General features: G+C 45.1%; 1 protein-coding gene across 11 annotated transcripts in view; it reads right to left on the minus strand.

The window, feature by feature from the left end:
• The window catches only part of TSNARE1 (t-SNARE domain containing 1), a 464,136-nt gene that overhangs the window by 397,553 nt on the left and 44,565 nt on the right, over positions 1–22,018 (minus strand). For 8 of the 11 annotated variants that reach the window (XM_069005568.1, XM_069005575.1, XM_069005573.1 and 5 more), the window contains one exon: positions 21,393–21,443. The gene's annotated coding sequence lies outside the window, so the exon portion shown is untranslated. Of the gene's footprint in view, positions 1–6,985; positions 7,163–21,392; positions 21,444–21,783; positions 21,803–22,018 lie in introns of those variants that run through there. The other 3 variants (XM_069005566.1, XM_069005569.1, XM_069005572.1) reach the window with 2 other exon arrangements.

Consider the following 22,018-nt stretch of genomic DNA (forward strand, 5'->3'; position numbering starts at 1 on the left):
AGGGACATTTTGATGCATCAGTACATGTCACACCTTTGGAATCCACAGTAAGTACACGCTGTGGGAATCAACACATCATCAGTGCTTCTAGAAGCAGCAGAAATGGACCAAAAATGGATTAGACGTTGATATCTTTTGGCTGGGAAATAAAGCAGATTGCTTCTCAGGAAGGCACTCAGAGCCCAACTTCCCAACCTTGCTGCAAGCAGTGGCACAGTTATTTACAGGCAACAGGGGCCTACACCAAAATTTACTGGGAGCACTCGATGCTTTCCCCTTCATTTCAAGTTCCTTCAGCCCAGCATTTTCCATTAGGGCCCTTAATGGATGATTTTGTCTTTTACTGAGGACATCACAACCCCGAGTTTTTTGCCAAACAATCTAAAACATGACATTTTAAAGGCAGCTAGGACTCCAAAGGACTTCCACGTAGCTCCTCCAGATCACACACCAAGTCCAATCAGAGAAGAGTGGTTTGTGTCCAAAGGTATAAATCCTCTCTGGCTGACAGATTTGGAGTCAGGCACTTCAGAGACAGTGTGAGATGGGTGGGCTGATTGCACAGTCCACATCCTAAATTCACTTGAGCATTTCCATCTAACAAAATCTCTGTTATCACAAAACCAGGAGAACCTTATAAATGCTCTTCCCATTCCTTTTCTAGGGTAACTGGGTGATTTGTAGCATTTAGTAAGGGGAAAAAGGGCAGAAATAGAGTAGAGCTACAGAATTGGATGCTCTTGTGGATGGCTCTTATAGAAATCCATCAAATGTCTACAAAATGTCACAAAAGGAACTTAAAATGGGATATGATGACCCAAATCTACTCTACTGGGCTTAAATTGCTAAAAATTGCTTTGAAGCCCTTCTGTCTGCCTAGTCAAGGATCACTCAAAAGTACTCCTCAAAACACCATGTATTTTTCTTCACCAAATGCCAAATATACCAAAATGCTGTTTTCCACCTGCTTTTCCAAGAGACCAGTGCAGAGTGCACCACAGACCTCATGTTTCAATAAACCAAAGCCTCCCTACACACATTCATTAGGATTAAAAAACATTCAGGGATCACAGAAGCTGCATGGATCCAAGACAAATTCAAGAACACTGATCCTTCTGGGATGGTATCTGCCACAAGAGTGTTATTTTCCAAAATTTCACTTGGGATCGCCAAGGAAAGGCAATTACTGGTTTACTCCATGTATAGAAACATAGGGGAACACCTGAATTTAGCAGCAGACAACTCAAAGGATGGCCTGGTCCGGTGAGAGGCATCGTTGCCCATGGCAGGGAGGTTGGAATGAGAAGATCTTGAAGGTCTCTTCCAGCCCAAACAATTCCGTGATTCTATGACAAGAGCACTTCAAGATGTGAATGTGAGGGAAGCAGACAGCTTCTGGGTAAACCATCCAAAATTATTTTTGGAACACTTTGTTAAAGGCAATGAATTCAATAAGAGAATAACAGGGACAGATGCAAGCCCTCCTGCAGCACTGGTTCTTTGCCTCCCACCCTTGCATCCCTCCTGCAAAACTCTTAAGAACTTAAGAAATAATTGTAAAATGCTAAACTAATAATAATTGTATTGTAAAATGCTAAAAAAAAAAAAATTGTTAAATGCTAAAAAAAAAACTGTAACATGCTAAAAAAAAAATTTGTAAAATTCTAAACTACAACACAAGAAAAGGCCAAGTTGAATTACTGCATTTCAGATAAATGTTCATATTCATCTTCCCACTGTGTGCAGTGCTGGGCGCTCCTGGAGACGCAGATGAAGGGATTTCGGAAAGAACAAAAATGAGAGTGGTGAGGCACGGGAAGGATTGCCCAGAGAACTTTTGGCTGCTCAGCCCCTGGAGGCCAGGTTGGGTGGGGCTTGGAGCAACCTGGTCTGGTGGAAGGTGTCCCTGCTCATGGCAGGGGGCTGGAACGAGACGAGCTTTAAGGTCTTTTCCAACTCAAACCATTCTGTGGGGAGGGAAAAAAGCTCAACATGGAAGTTTGTGATGAGTAATGATGGCAGATCTCTCTCGACATCCCAGAAGTGGTTTTGTGCTGCACTGGGAAAGGAGAGGGAGGTTCAGAACTGCAAAGTGAAGAGGAAAAGTCAGCAACTTCTCCACAGTCAGAACCACTTGCAAGCAACAAAAAAAATGGTTACAGAGAAACCTAAAGACTCAGCCTCTATTTTATAAACAAGAATAACACTGACCTACTTTCCAGCACACTCGCAAAGCTGCTGGAGATGCCACAATGAAAGGCACTGCAGAAACCCAAACACCACCTCAGATAGGCAGCAATAAGGTTATCACTGAAATGCAGCAAGGCACTTTCTACAGTGAAGGTAACAGATAACAGATCAAATAATACAGAGAGCTGGAAAAAACAGTTGTTGTTTTTTTTTTTTGAAAATATGTTTCTAAAAAGCATTCAGGACATACTCTTGCAAATGGTGCCCCAGCTCTTTTAATAATCACAAAAAGTAAAAGGAACTTCTTTACGTAGCAAGGATTGTCTCCGGAAGAACCCCATGAGATAACCTGCACGGAGCTCAAATTATTAGCTTAAAATATGAGGATGAGCTGATCCAGCCAGGATTCACATCTATATGGGAATAAGGAATTAATCAGGTCTTGGGTGATTCAAAGGAAGCCCTCTGTGGTAAAATGGAGGAATGTAAAAAGAACAGAAATTTCCCTGGTGGAGAGAGAAAGAGGCCTTGGACACTGTACAATATATTTAGCTTTGCTAGGGAAAAATCAAAGCTAGGCTGTTGAGTTCTTTAGAAATAACTTGGTTTCTTGCTTGCATTCGTACAGCTACGCAAATGAAGCTCAAGCCTCCACCAAGATGTACATTAAAATTATTATTTCTTTTCAAAATGCTGAATTTGCCCTTACCATTTATAGAGACAAGTTTTCAAATCTTGTGCTGCAGCAGTTCCTCCCCACATTCCCACTGCCTATGAAAAGACTCTCTTTCCTCCAAATGGGAAAAGAAAGTCAATCTTTGCAGGATGGGGGCTTTGGTAAGCAAAATGGGAGTGTGTCTGCACAGATTACGAAAAAAAAAAGAAAAATTGGAGATAAAGATAGCAGGTCCATCAGGAAAGCTTTGAAAATGTGAAAAACAGCCATCAGCTCTTGATTTCAAGAGCTCTATTGCACCAATCAGTAGGTACTTTCATTTCAGCCATAAGACCACCACCTGCCCAACCCTTTATATTTCTTCAGAAGTCCTATTCAGACCTAAAAATGAAATCACAGAATCATAGAATAGGTTGGGTTGGAAAGACCCTTTAAAGGTCGCCTAGTTTCAACCTCCTGCAATGAGCAGGGACATCCTCAACCAGACCAGTTTGCTCAGAGCCCTGTCCAATGTCACCTTGAGAGTTTCCAGGGATAGGGAGGCTACACCTTCTCTGGGCAACCTGTGCCAGGGCCTCACCAGCCTCAGCATAAAAAATTTCTTCTTAATCTCTAGTATAGATCTACCTTCCTTTAATTTAAAACCATTACCCCTTGTCCTATCAATATATACCCCACTAAAAACCTGTCCTCACTTTTTTATGAGTTCCCTTTAGTATTGAAATGTCCCAGTAGAGGTCTCCTAAGAGAGAGGGCAGTTAAATCCTTTAAATAAGCAAGGGAATGTCTGGAATTAACCATTCAGAAGCCATCAGTACAAAGGAACACAGTCTGCAGTCCAGTAACACACAGAAACTTCGGCTGTTTCATAAGCAACACATCTCAAAGGTGTTTTAAATCCCACAGACTCATTGGGAACAGCCAATTCTGCTCCCAGCAGGACCCACCCACCCTGCAAGCACCTGCACCTGGAAAGGTGACCCCCAGCATGGGCTAATCCATCCCAACCAGGTCACCCAGGCATCAACACCTCCAGGGGGTATTTTCCCATCCTCTGGACTGCTTGCCTGGCAATAACTCAAGCCACAGTGCTCCCAGTGCCCCTCCTCAGAGGCTATTTCACACCTTCACAGAGCTAACTCTGAAGGCATTTTTCCTCCCAGTCTAATCTTCGGAAAAATTTGACAGCAATAAAAATGTAATAAACCAACCAGTCGGATTATATATATAGTGCAGTCTGAGGAAGATGAAAGGCTGTATTGTTAAGAGATATAATTCCAGCAGCTCCCACAGTGTAGCCTGTGCCTACACAGAGGAAGAAAAGGAACTGAAGCAGCTTATATTTTGTCTTATAAGTCGCCTAAAATAAACCCAGCTTCTGATCCTCGGCTCACATCAGGAGAACGGCACTGAGAAAGCCAATAAAGACCTGCCAAATATCTCATGAGGACAAAATACCTGTGTGTTCTACCCAGCTCTTGCCAATGCATCAAGTGAAGTGATATGGGGAAGGCAGAGGAGGACTGTGTGCTTGGAAATCAAATATTCAAGAGCAGAAGGAAACATCTCCGGAGTTATGCTGCTCTGGGTCATTTTGAAGAGAAATCACTGCAATCAGATTGTGATGAGCAGTAACTGTGTGGCTACAGTACCTCTGCAAATACTCTTAATTTAACTTCTATTGGTTTACATTAAAATGCTCTTAATTTAATTTCTATCGCTAGACATTAAAAAAAATGAAACAAACAATAAAAAAAATCTACTGTGCCTCAAGGAAGAAAAAATAAAAATTAAAAATTTAGCCATGAGGCCTGATCAAAGATAAATTGCAGCTTTTATAATAACAATAATAATTTATTCCACTGTGGCACTGGACAGCAGATGATTAAAGATGAACAAAGGTCTCCACATGTCTGGATTTACACCAGGTCATTCCATCCACTGGGTTACTGGAGCAGCAATTAATCACTGCTGGAGATGGGAGGCATCTTAAGAAAATCTTGAGGTTTCAGAAGTGAGTTGTAACACCTTTAGGAGAGCAGTTTGTCTCCTCAGGAGCTGAGACATCTTGAAAAAATGGTAACTTAGAAGATTTTAGCTTGCCTTTTTAGAGAAACTGCTGTCACCCTTTCATGTTAAGGAAATACAAAACAAAACAAAAACCCAACAAACCATCCCAATTAACTGTTTAGACCCACAAATTCAAATGCAACCAGCATTTACCAAAAAGATCAATGGGACACAACTGAAGACTGCTAAATATAATTTGACTGCAAAACTCTTGGAGCAAGAGGAAGAAGCTACCACATGACGTCAGAAGACATCTAAAGAAAACATCTCTTTTTTTGTTCATAATTTTCTGATGGCTGCCTCATCAACCCAGCAGCCACATTTGAAGCCCTGCTTCCAATTCTACTCAGAGAAATGAAAATTCCAGTCTGAGAATAGCTTTCAAGAAATAAATCTCTTCAACAGCTTGATGGCAGAAGTGCAAGAAGGGTAATTTCACAGTTATCATCAGAGGTGTTCCAGAGACCTGCCATTTCCTACTGAACACAGGGTAAATCTGTGCAGATCCTCTCCACGGGGTAGGGAGGAACTCCCTGATATTGTCCCCTAAAACAAGACAAACTCAGAGTCAAAGAGAAGTTTAGGTTGGAAACAAACTCTGGAAGTCTCTATGTCTGCCCTTCTCCTTGAAGCAGCTGCCGTTCAAACCCTGGCTACACTTTTGTTAACACAGGATGTGGTTGGCCTTCTCTGGCACAGGGAACTCTGCTGACTCACATTCAGATTTATATTTACATCCTTCACTAAACTTGGACTTAAAAATTCACCAGTGTGGATTTTTGGGCAAAGAATGACCTTCCAGTAAACCATGGGGAGGTTAAATCACCACCCTCTGTCTTCTCACTGTTGGGGCTTGCTTTGGCTCTGAGTCCTCCTGGTCATCACTTTTTGCCATCAGTTGATTCCTCAATACTCTCACACAAAAATAACTTTCCCCAGTCTTTACAGACTAGTTCCTCAGATCATGGAACTAGCATTTCATCTTTATTATGTGGGCAAGGGCAAAGAGAAGATCCTGCAAAGTTTTGACTACAAAAATATATATAAAAGTTCATTCCATTCATATTAGAAGCTCAACTACATCCATATGTTTTTATTTTCTTTCTTCTTTTTTCCCCCCAAATCCAGAATTCTACACTATAAAGGCTCTAAAAAATTATATTGAAACAAACAAAAAAATATAGTATGAAAGAACTTGTACTGAATTAAAGTATTCAGGAAGAAAAATAATTTCACCAGTGGAACAGTAGTTTTAAGAATCCATGTTTTGGTTCACTTCACTTAAAACCAGGCAGCTGCTTTCACAGTCACCCACAAAGATGACGGAGAACCTGAAAAAGTGAAAGAAGGGCAGCATGATGGGAGAGAAAAGTTGAGAGAATCAGAGTATAAAGTAAAAGATATTTGGAAGAAGCTTCCACAAATGTATTGATTTAAAAAAAGATCATGGAAGCCACGTCCCATTCCGCAATATAATATCCTCATTCTTCATTCTTGACTGGCACTCAGTCCCTTCCCCTGGAATCCCTTCTAAAACAAAGCAGCATGACATGATCACAGAGGGTTAGAAAAAGGCCACACGAATTCTCATCTTCAGATGGAAGGAGGATCTCAACAATTGTTATCTGATGATGTATTTGAAAACACATTAAAGAATAAAATGCAGCCAAACAAAAAATAATGATCACTGAGCAAGGGCTGCTGGAAGAGGAACAACGACGCCAACCAGGAGATTGATTTTGTGTCATCTTTTACACAGAGAAGAATATTACAAAGAGGAAGTTTGACAGACCAGATAAATTTGTGTTGGTTTGACTCTTCCACCTTCAATCAAATACTCATGATCTATGGAGAAAAAGCCAGATAAGGGGAGAACAGAAAGAGAAGAGGAGAAAAAAAAAAACCCAACACAGCACCAGCCTCAAAAATGAAAATCTGTCCTAATAAAGATCTGAATAATAAAGGTTCTTTATGAAAATAAAAATAAGAAAAAAAGCCTTTACACTAGATAGAAAGATAGCAAGTAATTAAAAGGAAATTTCATCCTACATCAACTCAGAAACTTTGTTTTCCCAAGCCCTTGGAGGGCATCTCAGCTGGGAAGCAAAGCTCAAAGGTGTCAGCTTAGTCCTTCTTGACAGCACTTCAGAGCAAAAGCCCTTGGGGAGCCAGTTTCCTTCTCTATGAATTGGTAACATCAGTACTTGACAGTCCTCCAGAAGCTCCCTGAGGAAAAAAAAAAAGGAAAAAAAGAAAAGCTGATTTTGGTTGCATCATTCAGCAATACACCAGAAGAAATTCTACAAGTCCATGTGGAGATCCACTCCCACATGAGAATTATGTTTTGCAGCACACTTAAATACCATCTGCAAGAGAGATAAGGAACTGGATGACACTCACAGAGCTTCAGAACTCAACCATCAGTCATCCTCTCTCTCTAAAACTAACAAGTGCTACAAAGAGCCACACCAAGAGGGTGCAGCAAAGATGTGGGGCTGATTAATAATTAATCAATAAACACTTCCCAGTCCTGCTTGGGTTGACAGAGGAAGAATGAGCCCAGGGGGCAGAGGAAAGCCCTGTGACATGGAAGGAAAAGGGTGAGCAATGCAAGGTTAACACACATTTTGCCCACAAACTTGACACCCACATACTGCTCCAAGCCCCATCCAACCTGGGACTGTTCAAGGCCAGGTTGGACGGGGCTTGGAGCAACCTGGTCCACTGGAAGGTGTCCCTGCCCATGGCAGGGGTGTTGGAACTGGATGATCTTTAAAGTCCCTTCCAAAACCCAAACCATTCTGGGATTCTATGATTATGTACATACGCAGTTCAGACTTCACCCAAAAGCCTTTACAACATTAGATGATTTTTTTTTTTTTCCCTTTTATTTTCATGGAATCTGCATTAGATCCTGTGGTTTTAGGCCGAAAGCATCAGCGCAGAATTTATGTCACAGCTATTACAAGGTACATTACACTAATTAGGACACACATTATGGTCTGCTCTGTGTCCTGTGATAAATCACACAGTGCCATGGTCTGGGGTAAACATTGCCATACATCTCTGGACACTACTGCATGTTTGACCACTTCCATAAATACAACTGTTTCTGTGGTACAAGTGTGACTGGCTACAGGGACTAATTTATCACCATTTTCTTTCAGCACATAAACAGCATAGTAAATTCTGTAGCTTCCAGGGGAAGAAAAAAAAAGAGGCAGCAGTGGGATTTCCTTCAGTGAAGTAGCATCAGTTGTATTTTTCCTTCAGTAACACACCAATTGTTCTTCATTTTCCAAAAATATACTCACTGTGTCATGACTAGTGTGCAGTTAGAGAGAGGTTTCTGGCTTTCAAGCTTGTCACACCTGAGAAATTGAGGTGAAGGGAGGACAGCAGGCTCAGGCTCACAGTTTCTACAGAGATTGGTGGTATTATGAGCTTTTCTTCCAACTATCCCCACACAGGTTTGTTCATACACAAAAGCTCCATCTCAGAGGTAAGCCTTATCATTCCATCAAATGTGCTGAATTTCACACACTGTTCAACGAATATGGAAGGAGGAGAAATACTGGCAAAATGAGCAGAGGTTGGAAGCTTAATGTCCCACACACACACCAAATGTGCCACCATGAGCCCGGCACGCTTTTCCTGGGGGAGAAGTCTTTATTCCAAAATGCTCAGGCTCCATCTAGAGCAATTGAGACAGTTTTATAGGCTGTGTCCTCTCTGGGACAGAAGAACCAGAGCTGGAGCACAACCTGGGAGTCAGGGCATCACCAACTAGAGTAGCACAAATGAGTCCTGGGACTGGAAGAATTTAATTTCATAATTAGTTAACCAAACTTAGCGTAGTGTCTCAAGCACACAGCATCCATTGACTCACTGTTCTCCAGCCCATCCATCCAAAAAGCAGTAAAAAAATGCACGGACAAAAGAAAAGTTCCACCACCAAAATTCAGAAAGCAACAGCAACTTTGCCTCCAGGTCTGCCTTACCCAGAGTGAGACTTGAGAGACCAACAAAGGAGAGTTCAAGCTCCCAGGAAAGCCACAAAAAAAAAGAAACAGCTTTAATATCATGCAAATGACAAAGGGAAGGAGACAAGGTGTTTTGAAAGGAGACCGGAACATCTTGTATCAACATGGAACCCCAATTCAGCAGGAGACAACCTGACAGGCAGATGTGACAGCACAGAGAGGAGACCAGACAGAATGAGACAGCTGCTTAAAACTTCAAAGGATTGTGATTATGGCTTAGATCCTACACAGGTATGGCCTGGAAAAAAAGGACAATAAAGGACACCTCCATGTTTCAAAGTTTTGAGGGGTATCTCAGAGAGGTCTATGGCCTTTGGCAAGTTTAAACAACAGGATGCTGGTTAGCCCACACTGGAGATGTGGTAGGATATGTCCCATTAAAACCCCCTTGATCCCAGTGGGAACCTTGTTCCATGAACCAAGAATGAGGAGGATCCCCGGAGTTGTCTTGTGCAGGAGACAACACAAACCAGCTTCCACAGGCTGGTGGGATGGGACTTCACCACACAACGTGAGCAAACATGTACAGATTTGTTCTTCAGACCTAAACAGATTTCTAAGAAGTCCTCTCTGTGTGTTTTTACCTGAAGATTCTTTGCATTGTGACTGCAGTCAGATTAACATTTCCACTACACTGAATTTGACAGTCAAGAGAGATGAATGTCAGCAGCCCAAGCAAGCAGATCAGTCAATGCACAAAACCCAGATAGCTCAACATGAACAAAAGCCAAAAAGTGTTAAGCTCTGCTGCCACTCCATTTCCACTCCTTAGTGGCATTTCAGAGCTCAGCCATGCCTTGTACCACCATTAAATGGGAATATTTCAAAAGGTGCTGCATCAACAACTGAGAGTGGAGCTGTGTGGCACAACTACAGCAGCAAGCCCTTGGCTTGCCCAAAGGACCAAAGTCCTTCAGAAAGGTGTCAAATAGGGCTTCAGCAGGACAGAACACCAAAGCTCATCCTATTAATAGCCAGAGAAGTGCCCAACCATGAACAATCACCTGATATCCTGAAACAACCCTGCTGCAGGCACTCCCACATGTAACGGGTCAGCAAACCCTATATCTCAACTCAAGGGGAAGAGCAAATTCCAGATTAGAACAATGGGAGGGGATGGAAAATAAGGATGGGCACCCCCCATCATGCCCAGGTGAGGAGGCTGGACCACACAGGCAACAGCCACAGCAGTAAAATCATGGAATCACACAACATCCTGAGTTGGAAGGGACCCATAAAGATTATCAAAGTCCATCTCCTGCCCTGCACAGGACACCCCAAGAATCCCACTGTGTGCCTACAGATGTACCAAAGCATTCTTGCACACACATACCAGTCCTAAAAAAACGGCACTGAAAGTTAGGACAGCAGCTTCCAGCTTCTCTTTCCCAGACACCCTAGAGAGTCATATTACTTCCTCGATTACTTTGAGGGAAGAGCCAAGAAAAACAAGGCTGTGGTCCAGACATATCTGCTGAGCCCACAGGGAAGACTGGACAGTGGTTAGAGGATTGCAGACCAGGAATTTGTTCAGAAAGAGAAAAATCCACAGCCTCAGACCTCCCACAGGAGCTGAGTTCTTTCCTGCTCTGTATAAATTTACGTTCTGTCCAGCTTCAAGGCAGAAGTGGCCAAGTTATGATATGCAGGAGGAAATTGAGCCAGCAAGACACCACTGTGCACTGTGCCTGTGTCTGAAGGAAAGAGTTAGGGCTGGGCAGCCCTTCCTGGCTCAGGCAGGCACTGAGCAGATTCCTGGGTGTCCCACTGCATGTCCAGCTTGGAGCACCTCCCTCAGCACCTCCAACCACTTCTTCCTCAGGTGGAGGAGATGAAAAACCTCTGACATGAAGCCAACACATGGTGGAGGCTGAGCAAACTTAAACCCACGGAATACACACTGCCATGAGCCAGAGGCAAAGGAGTTCATAAAATAACACTTTGCTACAGACAGCCAGGCAGAATGAGATGATCTTTAAGGCCCCTTCCAACCCAAACCATTCAGTGATTAAGAGCCCAATTTTCTCCCATGAGCTGGGCTAAACCAAAAAGAAAGGTATGAAGATCTGGACCTGGAGATGCAGCCACAACAGCATAACCTGACACAGCTCTGTCTTCATCATAACCCCACTACAAGATATCCAAGATGCTGGCTGAGGACGTGCAAGGAATTGAGACTTTTCCAGCAACTTTAAAAATTCACTAACAGCAATTCCGAAGAGTGCCAAACTCTCGCCAACTAAAAAAATAAGAGAATGGGTACTCACTAAACCTCACAAATTTCTTTTTCTGACTCATATGCTCCTTGAGTTCCTCCCACAGAGGACAAACCCTCCCAGTTTTCCATTTGAGCAGCGGGATCACGTACAAAGTGGCCCTGTAGCAACATCTCTGCTCAGAAGTGAGCTTAAGTGCCACCAGTAAAGCTATTCTTTTATCTGAAGGTCTGTGGGACATACAGATATTTAATGTATTAAAATAAAGGTGCAATTACTTTAAGTAAACAGGTGTAGAGTTTTGAAAAGTCTGAGTATTTTCTAGCACAGCTCAAGGTTTCCTCTGAACATCTGCAGGCAGAAACAGGACAAAAAAAAAGCCACCGGAGAACTTAATCATAAAAGACAGAAAAGTCAAAGTTAGTTTTATCCAGGTCACGACTTTTCAAAAGTTGGGATTTTGTTTGCTTTGCTCTCATTAGAGGGAGATGTTACTGCAGAAACCATGGAAAAATTATGGGTGGGTTCACAGCTCAGGTCTGTGCCAGTGCACTTCTCCTTGGATAACATCAGATCCTTGCAAACCCTGTCAGAGCATTGCCAAAGCTGATTTAACGGGGTGTGACAGAGCCAGAAAGCTCTTCCCCATCAAAATCAGTTAGGACATAATAGAAAGTCTATCAACTTTCAGTCCTGTAAATACTCACTTTCAAAAGCTATTGTAAAATACAGTCCTTTGAGTTTTTGAAGGAGAAAGCTGTTTATTGCTTCAATACCATGAGTCAACTTTTCTACTACCCAACTTTCTTCCTCCCCTTGTTCTCTTATAAATAAGTACAAACCCACGTTTTAAGAGTATATTGCAAATAACCCATCAGCTTGTAGATTGTCCTCCCCCCACCCATATTCATCTCTCACCATATTTAAGTACCTGCTAAATTAGACAGTAAAGGTTTGCTTTGAATAATGGCTACCCTATAGCAGGAGCAGAGACTACATAAGTTACTATAAATAGAGTTCTTAAAAGACAATTTGAGCTCTTTATCAGAAATGTCATTTGTCAGAGTGGTTGTGAGAGAAAAAAATCACTTAGTCCATCCAAAGCCAACAGCCTCTGCAGGGCAGGTCTGGGAAAACTTCACCTCAGCCAAGGAAGAGCATTTAGAATCATGGAATGGTTTGGGTTGGAAGGGACCTTCAAGACCATCCAGTTCCAACCTCCTGCCATGGGCAGGGACACCTCCCACTAGGCCAGGTTGTTCAGAGCTCCATCCAAACTGGCCTTGAACACTCTAAGAACCATTTTCTTCTAAAAATCCCCCATTGCACTGACAAGAAAGGTGGGGAGAAACTTTTCAGCAGGGCTTGTTGTCATAGAACAAGGCGTAATGGTTTCAAGCTAAAAGAAGGATGACTAAGATGAGATTTAGATGAGATACCGTTTTGGTGGTAAAACACTTTAAAAGGCTTCCCAGAGAGGTGGTGGATATCCCATCCCTGGAAACAGTACAGGTCAGGCTGGACAGGGCTCTGAGCAACGTGATCGGGTTGAAGATGTCCCTGATCATTGGACTTGGTGACCTTTAGTGGCCCCTTCTAACCTGAACTATTCTATGATTCACGTCTTGTAGACTTTTCCAGCACTGACCCCTTTGTTTATCCTGCTTTCACTGTAGACATGGTAGGGAAAGGAAAAGGAAGGAAGGGGAAAAAAAGAAAAATGGAACGGCAGGAAGGAAGGAAAAGGGTGAAAAAAAGTATCAAACACAGGGTTTTTCTTGTCCAATTCAAGGGTCAGAGAAAGAATAGAAATACCACCCTTCCCTTAACTGGCACTGGGAGGATATGGAGCTATTTAAAAATACAGTGATATGCCAAATGTACTAATTCCTACAAAAATCAACATCCCCAGACACAGGGTTTTTTTCATCAATAGAGGTCTTGCACATGCTTCAGTTAACTGAGCTTTGGTTGATACATGACGTAATTTTACATATTTTTGTCATAAAAATGCCTCCAGTGTGACAAAAGGCTGGTTCTAAGTGCAGGGGAGGAAACAGGCTGTTCAATGCCCCTGGCAACAGCTTAACGGGAAAGCACAGATATTTTAAATTGCTTTTTAATCACTTCTAGATATTTCACCCCCCAAATTATAACCACTTCCTGAACAACTGCACCTTATTGGGAATGAGCAATGCCAGCAGGGACAGACAATATTTTGCATTTGACAAAGGTGCTCTGATCTCAGTGAGGCCTTTGGAATAATATTCACACACAAGGCACTGAAGTTAAGTGCCTTTTCAATTCTCTGTTTGCAGGGTTTTTTATTTATTTCTGCATTTATTTATATATTCTGTTAAAAAAAAAATTGATAGATTTCGTTGTCTGCTTCCCTGTTGCTATCTCAAAACAGACAGAAAACACTTTTTTTAAACTCAAAATACAGTCCTAACTCAAAAGTTTCCAGGACAAGATCCTTCCTTGACCCCGAGCAGATCATCTCAGGCAATTACATTGCTGAGGAGACTGAGGCTGACAACATAAACCAACCTGCAGCACAACTTTAAAACAACATGGATTCAAAACATCTTGAAACGCTGAAATGCTCTCCCTAAGTGACAGACACTGTGCCATGGCCTCTCCCCTTCATTATCCTGACCCTCCTTGACTTTATGAACTCTCCTGCCCTGATATAGGTTGTAGCTATCTGGAAAATGAGAGTGGGAAGTGAAGCTGAGTTGGGAAGTCACAAAGAATTTCAAAGTTTCATCAGCAGTTCAAATCTTATAGAAAATCTGTCATTTTAGAAGAGAGTGATGTCCTTCCCCTTGGAATTCATACAAGAGATTTGGATAGTGCCACAGGGTTTCCTTCTCTTACTGTTTGATGTTGGGTGAGTATTTTTTGGGCTCTGGAGACCATTCCTGTGCAATCACTGCTTGTTTGCCTTCCCTCTGCTCTGTAGCTGCCAACACAATCCTCTTCCAAACCTACACACAGTTCAACATTGTGATCCATCTCCGAGGGATGCTGATCACAATGTTGAACTGTGTGTAGGTTTGGAAGAGCATTTTGTTGTTGGAACGAGATGATCTTTAAGGTCCCTTCCAACCCAAAGCATTTTATGGATTTTGAGATTCCCAGAGTGCCTGCTCTAACACCACCCCTTACATGGTATCTCCATTTTTACGTACTGTGAGAGGACAGAAAAAAAGAGGAAAGATCCCAACCATGGCTCCATAAAAAAACCTCAATTTTGCAGCAAGCAAGCTGGAAAGCTGCCATTTCATTCAGCTGAAGAATGAATACATTCAGCCTTTTGGATCTCTAAAGGCAGAAGTAACTCACATCAGCTTCTTCCTCTCTGCTCAGGCAAAATAAAGAGACATCTGGATTTACCTCTTTTGCAGGTACCTTGCACAACACCAGCTCTAGGCTGTCATCCCAAACCAGCACAGGAACCCGCCTGTGCTGCTGTGCTGCTGCATCTGAGGAGGAGATGTTTTTAAAACACACCAAAAAAAATCCAAATCTGGCCATGGGGAGCGAACAGAAAGCTGCAAGGCCCAGGGATGCAGATAATTCAAAATATACTGATGTGCCCTGAAAAATGGAGGCTGCAGCCAAAATGCCCAGCCTGACACAGGACAGATTCACCGGCAGCTCACTGCAGAAATTAAGGTGTTTGCACAGATGTGTCTGCCTTAAGACAAGGAGGCACCTGCTCTTGATTGTGGGACCTGGGTTTCTGTAAATTCCAAGTCAAAAGAGAAAAAATAATCCTTCTCCTTTAAAAACTAGATGCATAAATAAATCAAGTTAAATCCTCAATCCCAATCACAGAATCCCAACCAGAAGTTGACTGCCATTTGATAGAAGGAGAGCAAGGACAGCTTCATCTTCCCCCCACCCCACTTTAGCAGCACAATAGGACATTGATAGGCTGGAAAAGAGGTGCTGCCATAGTGTGAGATGTGAGAACAACATTAATTTTTAGATCCATGTGTTTTCAGGTGCTGGTGCTTTGTCCAAACACCTGCACAGCACAGGAAAGCTTCCATCAATCCCTTAATATTCAGTGGAAATTAATCTCATTTTTTGAAGATTAAAAACATCCAGAAGCTGTCCTTAGCAATAGCTACTGCAATAACTATAATTTCACTTCCTTGTATTCCCCCCACATTTCAAAGAAAAAAATTATCATAGAATCATAGAAGAGTCTGGGTTGAAAGGGACCTTAAAGAAAATCTTACTCCAACCCCCTGCCATGGGCAGGGACATCTTCCACTATCCCAGGTTACTCCAAGCCCTGTCCAGCCCAACCTTGGATACTTCCAAGAATGGGGCAGCCACAGCTTCTCTGGGCAACCTGTGCCAGGGCCTCAGCACCCTCAGAGGGAAGAATTTCTTCCTAATCTCCAATCTAAGTCTCTCTTCTATCAGTTTAAAGCCTTTCCCTCTTGTCCTGTTACTCCAGCCCCTTGTCCAAAGCCCCTCTCCAGGTCTCTCGTAGCCCCTTCAGGCACTGGAAGGGGCTCTAAGGTCTCCCTGGAGCCTTCTCTTCTCCAGGCAGAACAGCCCTAACTCTTTTATCCTGTCTTCCTAGGAGAGGTGTTCCAGCCTTCTGATTAGAAATCCTTCCTTAACACCCAGGTTTTCCCCATCTGAGGAGCACTCCCAAATCACAAGAAACCCTCTTCCCATGTGGTGCATGGCAGACACCTCCCACAGCCAGACAGCAGCGCTCGCATCCAACAATGGAGACCTTCCCTCTATTTGCATGCTCGGCTCTGCCAAAAGCAAAGCACACTGCTCAAGTGGGAGAACACCTTCCTACTTCTTCAGGGAAGACCAGGGAATTTGTGCAGATCCCTGGTTACTTGGAGGCAGCATTTCTCAAGGAAGACAACCAAGGGATCTCAGAGCAGCAACTCTTTCAGTGCTAAGGAGATTAGGACGGCGGCCCAGGGAATCAGCAATCCCAGCACACCACATCCACATGGCTTTGCCCACGGCTGTCACTTTGAGGAGAGTTTGCCACAAAACCAGCACAGAGATTATCTTGTTCTCTTGCAGGATTGAGATGCAGGGGAAAAGCAGCAAGACAGGAGCCGCAGGCTTTGTGGAGGCAAAGCCAGCTCTGCTCACTGAGCAGGGACCACCACATGGAGGAAATCTGGCCAGAAACCACCCCAGCGCTGGAATGCTGGCCAAGAAACTGGTTTGAGAAAACACAAAATGTGCCAGCAGCCTGATGACAGTGCCCATTTGCTCTGAGGGGGGGTGCACTGAATGCCAGGACATCCCAATAAAGGCAAGCGTGGGTAGTTATCAGATTAAGCCACCACTCAGGGAGAAGGTTTTGTGGGTCACCACAGTGCTCACATCACATGCTGACAGCTGGCAGAGCCACACAGGGGTGTTGCATAATGGCTCCTTTTCCTTTCCACACACACTCGATGGCATCTCGCAGAGAGGTGTCACAACCAGGAATCACGTGTGTGGTGAGGACACGGAGCAGCTCACTGGGAGGGGAGCAATGGCAAGCCAAGTCCACCAGGAGTCCACACAGAATCATGGAATTGCTTAAGTTGGAAAAGACCTTTAACATGGTCCAACCATTAACCAAGCATTGACTGCCAAGGCCACCGCTAAGCCATGTCCCCAAGTGCCACATCTTGCACACCCATTAAATCCCTCTGCACTTCCTTGGGCAGCCTGTTCCAATGCTCGACCACTCTTTCAGCGAAGCAATTATTCCTAGTATCACATCTAAACCTCCTCTGGCACCACCTGAGGCCATTTCCTCTTGTCCCATCACCAGCTCTGAGCCTTTGTATGTGCCCTTGGACAAACAAAGCCCCCAGTTCCTTCACGCCCCTAAAGGCAAAATCAGCACATGGTGTAACAGCTCATGAAAAACAGCATTTGTGAGGGTCACCATTGACACCTGAAAAGATCAGGAGGATGGGGACAAGGACAAAATGCAAAGAGATCTAGCAAGGAGCTGGGTGCAATGAGGACATCAACACATGGATGTTACATCTCCATTTGTTTTAACCAACAGAGGTGTATTTTATGGATAGTTGTGTGCACACAGAACTATTTTTATGACTGATAAAAACACAACTTTTCCAATTACTATGCCTCAAACTGAAAGCACCAATAACCAGTCAGAGACAAAGACAGAAAACCACTTAGTGGCACATGAAAAGTTTTGAGTAGTGAAGCTGATGCTGGACACAAATCCAGGCACAAGCTTAGCCCCAGTCAACCTCTTACTTGCATCACCTGAATGGCTGAAGTACAGGTCAGGCCAGTTGAACAAAGTCCCCAGGGGGGGCCTTCTGGTCTATTTAGCAAGGAGTGGCCTCTCCAGACCTCAGCAGCCTCCGGCGAACACTTGGTGATGTGGATGAAGGGCTGGGGCCAGGGAGCACCTTGTGCTTGTGCCCTGTGCAGCCCTTCCAGCAAAAGTGCCCTCACCAGTGCTCACTGGGCACAGAGCATCAAAAAGCTAAAAACAACTCCACTGCCTGGACTTCCAGGGTACCAGGAGGTGAAAAAGAACAAATCTGAGCAGGAAGAGACTTGGACTCTCTGCTGCAGTGATGCCCTTCCGTAGCTGTGCTCCCAAAGCAACACATGTGGCTACCAAACAGCGAGACTTGCAAGAGCATCCTGCACCCAAACTAGAGCTGGGGTTACTCTTCCCAAAGAGTTTCCACCCACTTTCCTCATCATGCAGGCGATAGACAGGGAGAGCACCAGACCCCTGGTACCCATGGAGTGGGGAGAGGGCAATTAACGAGTGTGAAAGAGCACAAAGACAACCCAGGAACAGTGACAGGGCTGGACAGGTCAACAAATTGACAGGGGCTAAAATGTTGTCAACACAGCCAAGGACCACCATGACAGATGGGGAGAGAGATCCTGACCCCAGCCTGGCTGACACCATCAATGCAGCTCTCGAAGCACCACACGACTTTAACATTTATCACACTTGGTGCTCTTTACAATTTACACCACCACCACCAACCCCCTGCACCGAGCTTGTGACTCCAGGTCCAGCAAGATCAAGACTGGTCACAGACACAGAGATGCCACAACAGTTATTTCCCCCCTCACTGCTGAAACAATCTGCCCCATCACCTGGCTGACTACAGCTTTCTAACCCATTGGTCCAGGCTGCTCCCAGAGGCCACATTCCCATGTACCTGCTTCCTTCTGTCACACAGAAGAAACTGCACATGAAAGTAAGAGATGGCAAGGGAAAGCCATAAAGCTGAGAAAAGATGCCCTCAGCAAAATTTGTTTTAAGGCATGGCTAGCTCGTACTGAAAGCCAAATCCTCTAGTTTTCAGTCCAGACCCTTGTGGGAGGACAATTTATGTTCTCTCCAGCCAGACATGGTGCTGTGGGAGTACTCAGGGCCGCAGTAACACCACTAAAGCTCTTTGCTCAGTAATGCTGTGAGGAGATCCAGGGGCAATGAGCACTGGTATTTAGGGAAACATCATGTGTATCAAAAGGGACACCCATCACACTGATTCAGCACCGGTGCCACCACAGGTGACAGGAGAGTTACACAAAGCACTGCTCGCTCCCCAAACACGAACCTTGGGGGGGATGAATCAGTTTCTGTCTCCAGAGACACCAAGGAGGAGTCCTGTAAATCTCCCATTCCTCCAAGGGGAGGTGGGAGGGCCAGAACAGTCCCAGAAAAAGCCAGTGGGACTTGGCTGTGGCTGTGCTGTCCACAAATGGATCTGCTACTGCTGAATCTGCTGCTGGAGCAAAAAGCAATTTCCCTGTGAGGGGACCAGTGAGCATCCAAGGGACACATGAACATCCCACCAGTGTGGCATGGGACCAGCATTCCCCTGTTTGCCTTTCCCACTGCCCAGGAGACCAACAAGGCTTTACCACCCCAGCAGGAGTTTCCAAGATGAGGACCATGAAGTTAAACCCGAAGACCTACAGAACAATATGGTTCTCAGTGATTTCAGTGAATTTGGGGATGGGATTTTTAGTAGGGCCTGTAGTGTCAGGGTAATGGTTTCAAACTGAAAGAAGGTAGAGGTTCAGGCAAGATAGAAGACATTTTTTTACCACAGGGGTGGTAAGACACAGAAACAGGTTGCTCACAGAGGTGGCAGGTGCCCCATTCCTGGAAAGATTCAAGGTCAGGTTGGATGGAGCTCTGAGCAACCAGATCAAGTTGAAGATGTCCCTGATCATTGAAGGGGAGTTGGATTTGATGACCTTCAGAGGTTGCTTCCACCGCAGACTATTCCATGATTCAAATTCCGCCCGGCATCCTTAAGCACCCAAGTTTCAAAGCACAGCCATTCTCCATGTTTATTTTATTCCTGTGCATGGTTTGCTCTAGAGATCAAAGACATGGAACCAGCAAAGGTCCAGCACAACGAGAACACAGGGAGAACATGAAAATATGGCCAAAGTTCTGAGACAACTCTTGGATGAGGTTGCTTTCCATTGCATTGGCTTGGCACAGCCTGGTTTTAGGTAGCAGGGCCACAAAGATGGGTCCTGTGAGAAGCTGCTGGAAGCTTCCCACCATGTCCAGCAGAGCCAATCCCTGATGGCTCTGAAGATGAACATGCTGCTGGCCAAAACTGGGCCAATGAGAGAGGTTGGTAACACCTCTGTGATGACAGATTTAAGAAGAAAATCAAAACAAAGTCACAAGATTTTGGATTCTAGTCAGAGAAGAGAAGGAGGTGAGAACATGTGAGGGAAACAACCTGGTGACACCAAGGTCAGTGGAGAAGGAGGGGCAGGAGGTGCTCCAGGTGCTGGAGCAGAGATTCCTCTGCAGACCGTGGTGCAGCCCATGGTGAAGCAGCTGGGCCCCTGCAGCCCATGGGTCCGTGGGGCGTGCAGAGATCCACCCACAGCCCCTGGGGATCCACGGGGGATGCAGAGATCCACCCACAGCCCCTGGGGATCCACGGGGGATGCAGAGATCCACCCACAGCCCCTGGGGATCCACGGGGGGATGCAGAGATCCACCCACAGCCCATGGGGATCCACGGGGGATGCAGAGATCCACCCACAGCCCGTGGGGATCCAGGGGGGATGCAGAGATCCACCCACAGCCCCTGGGGATCCACGGGGGATGCAAAGATCCACCCACAGCCCGTGGGGATCCAGGGGGGATGCAGAGATCCACCCACAGCCCCTGGGGATCCACGGGGGATGCAGAGATCCACCCACAGCCCATGGATCCAGGGGGGATGCAGAGATCCACCCACAGCCCGTGGGGATCCACGGGGGATGCAGAGATCCACCTGCAGCCTGGAGGAGGTGGAGGAGGTGCCTGTGCTGGAGCGGGTGGATGTCTGGAGGAGGCTGTGATCCAGTGGGAGACCCGGTGGAGAGAGAGGGCCCTGCTCCCAGGCTGGAGCAGCCTGTCCTTGGAGCACTGGACCCCATGGAAAGAGAGAGCCATGGCAGAGCAGTTTTGGGAGGGCTGTGTGCCCATGGGAGGGGCTCAGGCTGCAGCAGGGGCGGTGTGGCTGCTGCTCCTGAGAGTGGACCCACGCCGGGGAAGTTCACAGAGAACTGTCTCCCGTGGGAGGGACCCCACGGCCTCACAGGGGAAGGACTCCTCTCCCGGAGCAGCGGAAGGAAATCTCAGTGATGAACTGACCAAACCCCCGTGCCCTGTCTCCCTACAGTGTCGGTGGGAAGGAGGGAGGGCTGGAGGGTGGAAGGTGTTCTAAGGGCTTGTTTTACTTCTCATTATCCTCCTCTGATTCTGTTAGTAAGAAATTCACGTCGCAGCTGAAGCCTGTTTCGCCCTTGACGTGTTTCTCCTGGTCCTTATCTCACTCATGAAATGTTCCTTAATTTTTTTTCCTTTTCCCTCCTCTGCTCAGCTGTGGCAGGAGAGGGTGAGCAAGTGGCTCTTGTGGGTGCCTGGCACTGGGCCAGTGTCAAACCATGACATCCATGTAAGTGAAGAGAAAGCATTCCCTCCCCAGGCTCATCAACAGAAACTTCCATAAACCAGCTCTCCCTTTTCGCAACTCAGTCAAAAAGAGAGTGAAACTCCTATAAAATGGAAGTCATGGAAAAAAAAAGTGTTCTCAAGGGCAAAATTTTATTTGCATCTGCCTGAGCCCCATCATTCCACGTTCAGGTGGCCTTCTCCTGAAGAGATGCTCTTACCAGCTGCTTCCCAAGTCCTGCTCTCCTGGGCACACAAGACTTTCTTCTAATCTGGAAGAAAAAGCAAGACAACTGATAAGTACTGGGAAAAAAAACTATTTCACTGTCATTGTTAAGTACATGGTGACCATCAGCACCAGGAGCTCTGGTATCCCGACACAACCTGCAGTCTCTGAGCTGGGCTGTAGGAACAGGTACAAAAACAACTGTTGGTTCCTCAAAACATCACTGCTGAGCATGGGAAACAGCATCTCTTTTTCAACAGAAAGTTGATATAAATCTTTAAAATTGCTAGAAGGTTTTAATATTTCCAGATTAGCAATGGTACAAAAGGAGGGGGTTGTAATTGTTTGCAGGATGGCTGCAAAAATAATAAATAGAAAAGAAAAACCTTCAATAGAAAAGGAGAAGCACTTGTTTACGTGTCCAGTCTTCTTTAAGATCCCAAACCTGCTGTGGGAGGAACACTCTGGCTACAATCCAGTTAAGCACTTTGTTGTGTCAGATTTGAGAGAACAGGGAGAACCCTGCTGAATCAAGGTCTTGGCATTTCCCACCAGCCGCTTGTTTCTCTCTCCTGCTGGCCTTCAAACACGTACACACGCTCCTACCTTCCAAGAATTTCC

The sequence above is a fragment of the Aphelocoma coerulescens genome, chromosome 2, assembly GCF_041296385.1.
Source record: "Aphelocoma coerulescens isolate FSJ_1873_10779 chromosome 2, UR_Acoe_1.0, whole genome shotgun sequence".
In the NCBI taxonomy this organism is placed as follows: Eukaryota; Metazoa; Chordata; class Aves; order Passeriformes; family Corvidae; genus Aphelocoma; species Aphelocoma coerulescens.